The sequence below is a fragment of the Fragaria vesca genome, linkage group LG5, assembly GCF_000184155.1.
Source record: "Fragaria vesca subsp. vesca linkage group LG5, FraVesHawaii_1.0, whole genome shotgun sequence".
NCBI lineage: Eukaryota > Viridiplantae > Streptophyta > Magnoliopsida > Rosales > Rosaceae > Fragaria > Fragaria vesca.
This window is the reverse complement of record NC_020495.1, coordinates 28611367-28619523: the sequence shown is the minus strand read 5'-3', so window position 1 is coordinate 28619523 and position 8157 is coordinate 28611367. Positions and strand designations below refer to the sequence as shown.

The 8157-nt window shown below is 36.2% G+C and overlaps 1 non-coding gene across 1 annotated transcript; it reads left to right on the top strand.

The window, feature by feature from the left end:
- The first annotated feature begins 2691 nt into the window (after nucleotides 1-2691).
- Nucleotides 2692-4450, top strand: LOC101298897. The gene is made up of 4 exons (XR_184781.1): nucleotides 2692-3307; nucleotides 3755-3974; nucleotides 4069-4170; nucleotides 4339-4450. It is a non-coding gene; the product is annotated as an uncharacterized LOC101298897 (transcript).
- The last annotated feature ends 3707 nt before the right edge of the window (nucleotides 4451-8157 follow it).

The window sequence follows — 8157 nt, the reverse complement described above, 5'->3', positions numbered from 1 at the left end:
AGGTACAACATAATGATCGTTATAACTAAGATTCTAAACCAACAACTATATCTGAAATATGAAGAATGGTAGAGATGTTTCAAATGTACTTTTAAATGAGAATAAGAATATGATTGCAAGCAAATTTGGAATTAAGCTTGAGGAACAAATGTCAACCATTAATTGAATTAAGCACATATGATAACATAGAATTATTAGGCTGCAACTGACCAAGCAACTCAGATCAAATGAGTAGACAACTGAACAGGAAGGTGGTTAACTAACAACTTTGACGTCATGGGTTCAAATCTCATTGACATATGTAAGGTGTGTGAGTTATTTAATAAAAAGTTTAAAAAAATAAAAAATAAAAAAACAGGAAGGAATCAAGGACAGATAACACTCTAAAATTACTTTACTGCAAATAGGCCAATCAATTCTGATCCAAATCAATAGATAACTGAACAAATGAAGGATCAAGGAATAAATTATGACATAGAACCAATTATTTCAGATAAAATGAATAGACTGATACACAGGAAAGGAAGAGATAACTGAAATTCAAGATTTTCTCGATAGATACTCATCATAATGGGAGAATAAAGTCATCATAAAAATCTGGAAATGGTAGCAACAAAACCAGAGCAATCTCTTTGATTTATTTTTCCTTTTACAAATCAGAATTATTTCCTTTTTCCAACTTGAAAGCAGCACGTAAAAACTCTTTTCCGAGGAATCAACTTCAGCGAAATCCTTGAAGTCCGGTTAGAGCCCATCGCCCAGCTATACCACCGAGCAAACCCCGCACATGCGGTACCCTGATCAGGTTTAGGGTTAAACAACCCAAGGGAGGCACAATCCCTACTCAAATAATTCACCAGGCCTAACCGAATAAAAACATTTGAAATCCAAATCTAGTCTTTCCATGAAACATTTTACTTTTCCAAACCAAATCAATCATTCAAGGATTTCCAAATCTGTATTCTTTATATCGAACGACTTGCTGAGGGAGTAGAGCTTCAGTAACTCAGAAACTTTGTAAACCATATCAGTAAAAATACTCAAGTTTGAGATATCAAATCAATACAGGCTAGCTTTGATATAAACATACTTTTGAAGAGGAACATAAAAGCAGAAGAGATTAAAAACCACCAAAGTGATAGTAGGACATATACTAAATGCATTTTCAATAAGAACCTAACAAGTGAGAATAGATAGAGGCATAAATCAATGGACCTTAATAAATAAAGAGGATAAGGATTATAGGAAACTGAACATGAGAATTTGTAGAAGTATAACAAAGCTCATAGATAACATGTATAATTCAAAGTGAGTAGAGATACTGTCTTTAAGAAGAACTTTAGACAAATGAACTCTATACATGAACAGACAACAAGATATATGGAATAAGAAATAGACACAAGCATAGCAATACCAAATTTTATTTGTAAGAACGAAGTATTACTCGGCTTTGAAACTAAATAGAGATTATCAGAATCAACAAGATACTGGAGATGAGATAGTATCAACACTATATGTATGGATTCTTTACTGTGGGAATTGATACGTAAGAAGATAGTAACAAGGAAAAGAACAATGTTCTTTTATCTAGCAAATCTGGGGATGCATTTTATCGAAGTAAAGAGATATTTGGCTACGACCAGGATTTTTTTAAGAAAAGAAATTAACAACATAATGGACAATGATATAGTTTGTGTGAACTTTTACTTAGTTCCAACAACTTTTCAAATTGTATGGCATGACCAAAGACCAGAAAGAAAGCAAGTAGGAGAGAATAATCAGATCAATTATCAATAGGTCACATATACTCTCAAGAGGAACATATATATATCCAGAAGAATCAATGAAGAAAGTGAACAAACAAACAAATGAGATTAACATAGTATTCAATACTCAAACTCGACAAATCAAGATGAGCAGATGAAGTTCATAGAGGAACCAAACAATCACACCCAAACATAGATACTAGATTAGAATCAAAGCAACAAAGAAAATTATGTCTTCCCTACCTCAAATCCTACATATCAATAGCGATCTCGAAAAGAAATCATGCAAGCACCTAACAATTCTAAAGCAATCCACTCTATACCATAGCAATCCAGCCACCTGATAAAGAAGTTTTCAGATACGAATTCAAACTCCTCTCTAATCAGAGATAGATTAATCGATTACAAGTAGTTCTGGAAGATCAAGAAATTAATTGAACTTACAAGGATCAAGCCTTTGTCTAGATGGAGGAACTCTGAAATTCTAGAGCAATGGATTGTTGTATACACACTGTAGTCTCTTGAAAACTAGAGAAAGCTTTAGGTAAGTGATGGGCAATGTTTTGAGCAAAGCAGAAGTGGGAAGAAAGAAAAGAATAGAAAGAAGGAGTTCGTGTATGGTTCAAATGAAATCGTATAAGGAAGGCTTAAATCAACGACACAGATGAAGAAGCGTGTATGGTTCTAGAAGGAAGTAGTACAGGAGAGAGAGATTGATCAACTGGAAGAGAAGTAACCCACGTGTATAGTTTCTAGATGGTGGCTGAATCCTTCTAAACCCCAAACATATATTTTCCATATTAAATAATGATAAAATAAAACTATATAGACAAGAAAATCTAGACTGAATTTATATTGGTAAAACCAAAATAGTAATAAAAATCTATTCCTAATCATATAATGAAACACAAAGAAAAAAGAATAGAAACAATTAAATTAAATAACCTATTAAAAATTGAGATCACCACCACCACCACCACCACCACCCCCCCCTATCTCTACCTTCTCCCTTACACTGCCAGCCGCTAGAAACTCTATGTCCGGCCACCGTCTCTAGACACCACCCTCACCAAACGATGCCTCTCTTAACCCTGATCAAAGCCCAATTTGGTTTGGCGGCAAGAAACACCTCTAGCCACCCGAGCGCAGCTACCTTCCACTCTAGGATCTGCCGAGCTCAATCCGCTGTTTTCGGCCACCCCTAAGCCTCACGGCCACCATGGGTGAGATCAACCTCCCTTCCACTGCCAAATCCCCATGGTTTGAGCCTCCAACACCTAGAACATTGGTTATGATGTACATGTATTTGATTTGAGGAGTTTTGGTGAGCGTAGAGGAGCTATGTAGTGGAGGAAAGCGATGACGACATGTCGGAGGAGGCTGAGCCAGAGCCGGTTTTGCGGCAGGAAATGCCTCTTCTACTTTAGGATCTACCGAGCTCGATCCACCATTTCCACTACCAAATCCCCATGGTCTGAGTCTCCAATACCTTGATTACCTCAGCTTTGCAGCGAGCTCCGCCAGCCTAAGCTACTAGCCTGGTAACCCCTATTCCTCTTGTAAGTTATATATTGGGACCATAAATGATATAACAAAATTAGGGGTTTGTTATGATCCCGAAATGATAACCATAAATGATAACCCCTATCATTTATGATTTAGTCAATTAATCAAGAGCACTAATCATATATACATGGATGTTCTGTTCTAATTTACGTACTAGTCCTATATCTGGTTTTCAAGAGAACAAAGGGTGTATTTTGTTTGAACTGCCTCTCTGTTGGTTCTGAATGTTTACGATTCTAGTTTATGTTTATATTTCTTGGAAAAACAGTGCAAAGGAAGGTGCTTAATTTCTCAGTATTAAAATGATTTGTGCTCTTCTTTCTGTCTAAGTGTTATTAGTTATTTTGTGTAAATACTACAGATTGTCTCGTGCTACTAATTGATCGATTTGATGAAAATTAACTAAACTTACTTTGTTACAGGTAAAGTTTTAAGAATATACATACAAATGGCAGTTGCATTCTATGACATCAACTCGGTTGCTAGCCTCAAGAAATTGGCCAGTACTTCGCAACTACATCACTGGGTATCAGGCATCAAAGGATGATATCACTTGCATGTTGCTCGTTCCAGTCCCCCATCATCTGAATATGTGAATGCATCTCGGTGGTACAAGCACATTGCTGCCCTTTTAAGGATTTCGTAAGTTTTCTGCTTTGATTCCTTTCATTACTTTTATTTATCAATGTCCTGTAAGGTTCTGAGATGTCGATTGAATGGTATATGATATTATAAGGGTGTTTTTCGAGAAGACTGGTGTCAGAATTGAGGGATATGCTCCCATCAACCATCACAAGTGAAGCACGCAGTTGCCACACCTCCCGCTGGTGATTCAAAGGCAAGTATTCAATTTCTCTTCTACAAACTGATATTTCTATTATATACTTTGCTTGCTACCTACTTTGTTTGAAGTGCTACGGTGAGATTGAACTCCTTTCTTTCATTTGCTTATAGAATCTGCATAAAATTGTTATACTTATGTGTTAGAATATGGTACAATACTCAGGCCTCTGCTGCTGAAGATGACGATGACAGTGATGTGGATCCCTTTGGTGAGGAGACCTAAGAGGAGAAGAAGGTTGCTGAAGAACTTGCAGCTGTTGTCAAGGCATCTACCAAAAAGAAAGAGTACATCTCTCAAGACCAAGCAGTAACTACTAAAGAATCACTATTGCTAGTATACTTGTGTACACTTGAAGCTTTAGTTTCTAGAAGTTAATTGGTTACACTTAGTTGGTTTTTTGCTTGTGTTAATTGTTAAGGAACTAATTACTAGAAACACTTGATTACTGGTCGATGTGCTTGTAATAATAGTTCTTCTGATGCAAGAATGGCATTTGAGGACCATTAATTGAATGTTAAATTTCTTTTTTAATATGTTTAATTCCTTTTTGCACAAAAAAAAATTAAAAATAAAAATAAAAATCGGGCATGCTAATTGCTTGGCAAATTTTTTTTTAATCACAAATAGAACTTTACGACGGCAAACTTGCCGTAGCCAATAAGTGAATTGCGACGGTGTAAGCTATCGCTATTTTCTGTAGCTAAATAAGCGACGACTTTCGCAGTCGCTGCATGTCGTCGCTAAATGAGTGGCGACGGCTCGTTGCCGCAACCAAAAGCAACGGCGACAGCAAAAATGTCATAGCTATGTCGTCGTTGTTGCCCTTTAGGAACGGCAAACTAGCTTTTGGCAACAGAATTGCGCCGTGGCTAATTGAATTCTTTTTTGTAGTGAAGTTTTAATGTGAAAATGAAAAGTGTTTATATTAACTAACATGAACAGTATAAATTTCAATCCTAACATGTTGTTACAGCATTCTAAATAGTTTATTCCAAGATCTCAAAACTTAGAACAAAGGTACTTCACTAACCTGAGAGAGATTAATATGAAAAGTTTGTATTTTCTTAAATATCAACATAATTAACATCACTACCACAAACTACCAATGAAACTATGAAACCAAAAAGAAAACTACCCATGAATTGATCTAGTATGCAACAATGAAACATATGCAAGAGAGATTAATATGAAAAGTTTGTTTTTTCTCAAATATTAACATAACATCACTACCATAAACTATCAGAGAAACTATGTAACTAAAAAGAAAACTACCCATGAAACTAACATGAATCGATCTAGTATGCAACAATGAAGCATATGCAAGAGAGTGAAGAGACCACCTTTGGTCTCACCCTCATTTTTACTCTCACCTCAAAGAACAAAGCAAACCCAATTTTTCTACTACTGCCTTTTACATGATCTTATAAAGAGTCTGAGCCACTTAGGTACGTTGTATTTTCTGAACCGAAGAGTTGCTCTTCGGCTTGGTAGCTCAGGCAACGCTCGAGTGCTCCTGGCGGCGTCACCATGTTAAGCATATGGGTGAAGAATCTTAGCCCTAGCAAAATCAGAGAGCTTAGCATGGAAGAGCTCCTCAAAACCCTAATTTTCTCCGGGCGGAGGTCCCTGAGAGAAATTCGTGCAGAGTGAGCAACACGAAGTCCCATGACGAGCTGCATGACGAGCTGGTAGAAGATGATTCGAAGTTTGTTCGAGGAGAGACGCATTCCCGACATGGCTCTCCGGTACAGGGTTAAGTCGGTATCCAAAGTATTGCAAATCTATGAAGGACAATTAAAACATGATTTGGCAAACTAGAAAGATTCGCCTTATGAAGAGTAAACTTACCACCATGAGTTTTTGTTGCATCTTATGCACGTGATCTCTAGAGTAAATCGGATCGTTCTAGAAAATAATATTTTTATGAAAACATATTTTTATGCCTAAATAACGGCCAATAGATGTTTGTGTTGAATTAAGAGTAAGTGACTGATAGCCAAACGATCATCATGATGGACATTATGAGAAAAATAAATAGTAGATTTGTGATAATTTAATATGTTGACCTATTACTTTCATAGAACGGTTTATCACTACCAGAAGAAAGACTTTAGCCGACGAAAAAAAAAAAACAGGCCGACGAAACAATTTTTCGTCGGCTAAAGTACACTTTAGCCGACGAAATTTTCCTTCGTCGGCTAAATTATATTTTTGTCGGCTATAGTCAACTTTAGCCGACGAAATTAAAATTTCGTCGGCTAAATAATTTTTTTTCGTCGGCTAAAGTCTGGACTATAGCCGACGACTTATACCTGTGTCGTCGGCTAAAGTCACCACAGACGAGCTTTTCCCGACGAAATCTTAGCCGACGAATTAAGCTGACAGGGCGACGAAAAATTTTCGTCGGCTAAAGTGCTTGTCCTGGTAGTGTATGACTTGTAAAATCTTTCTTACAGTAGCACTAGTTGTCTTGGCAAAGATGATACAAGCATCAACAAATCACAAATTCAATATCAGAAATACAGCATGTGGTTGAGAGGGGGTGTTAACTATGTAAGGGTGATTAGGACATTTACTATAAATCCCTACCCTATAAAAGCTGTACTATATACATTGTTCATGATATCAGAAATACAAGATGTAGTCATTTTGCAACCTCTCCGTTTTCTTTACTTGCTTTCTTTCAATTTCTGCATTTTCTTTGAATAATCCATTTTCTAACAATTTTAAGACCCTTAAGGGAACTAAGGGTTGCCTGTATGGTTTTTTGTATGAAGAGCAAGGACATTCAAATATCGAATTAGAGGTTTAAGACATAATATAAAAATGTAAGAGGATAAAGGGTCCCCTTGTCTCATCCCACAGAGAGGTGAAAATCTACGCGTAGGAATACCATTCAATAAAATAGAAAAGAAAATAATATAAATACAGTTCAGTAATAAAGCAATCCAACGAGGGTGGAAGCCTAAGTCAGACAATACTTGTTATAATCCCATTGCAGAAAGTCATAAGTTTTCTCGAAATCAATCTTTTTGGCCATAACACTTTTTAAATTTTAGTACGATGAAAATTATTAAAAAGTTCAAAAGTTCATGAGCAATCAAACTATTGTCGAAAATAGAACGAGCAAATCAAAAAGCACCTTGACTCATAGAATTTAATGCATTTAGCAAGTAAAGGTCATAACTGTTAACCATAATTATAGAGACAATCTTATAACTCACGTTACATAAACTAATAGGTTGAAAATGATTGACTAACTTAGGATCTAATTGAGTAAGAATAAGCACAATATTTGTAGCATTAATGAAATCCAAAGGGGTGCTATGTATAAAAACAATCCTAACGAATAAGGCTTCCCAAACTAATTGTGAATATTATCTATCGACATATATCTCTAGCATACTGCTTTGGAGATGACATATTAACGCACCTATGTAAGTAACTCAGTGTGTCAGTAAGATTTGTATATAAACATTTTAATGTTCAAGACCCAAGAACTTCTTTCTTTCTATTGGAAAAAGATTTATTGATATTTGCTCCCTAATCTGAGTCATGATCTAGAGAAATTTTCATGTACAATTGACCTTGGAAAGTAGCATACAAGAAATGAAGAGTCCACCTTCATAGATTCATACTACTGCAATATTTCCGTCTCCGGTTTTTCTATGGAGGTTAAAGGGTCGTCTGTTTGTTTTGTTTGTCTTTTTCTTGTTATTTAGTCAAGTTCCAGTTTATAGCATTCATATTGATACCTTTTGGTTCCTCTAGGACATTACCTTTTCACATACTACCTTGTATGATCTAGGGATTCAGTTGTTTCAAGGTCAGTGTCAGAGCCGGCCCTGGGGTGGTCAAGGCGGTGCCGCCGCACAGGGCCCCCGGCCGGCAAGGGGCCCCTTTTTTATTGTCCAGTGGAAGTTTATATATATATATATATATATAATAATTATCTTTGTTAACAAACTGGATGTCTGGTTG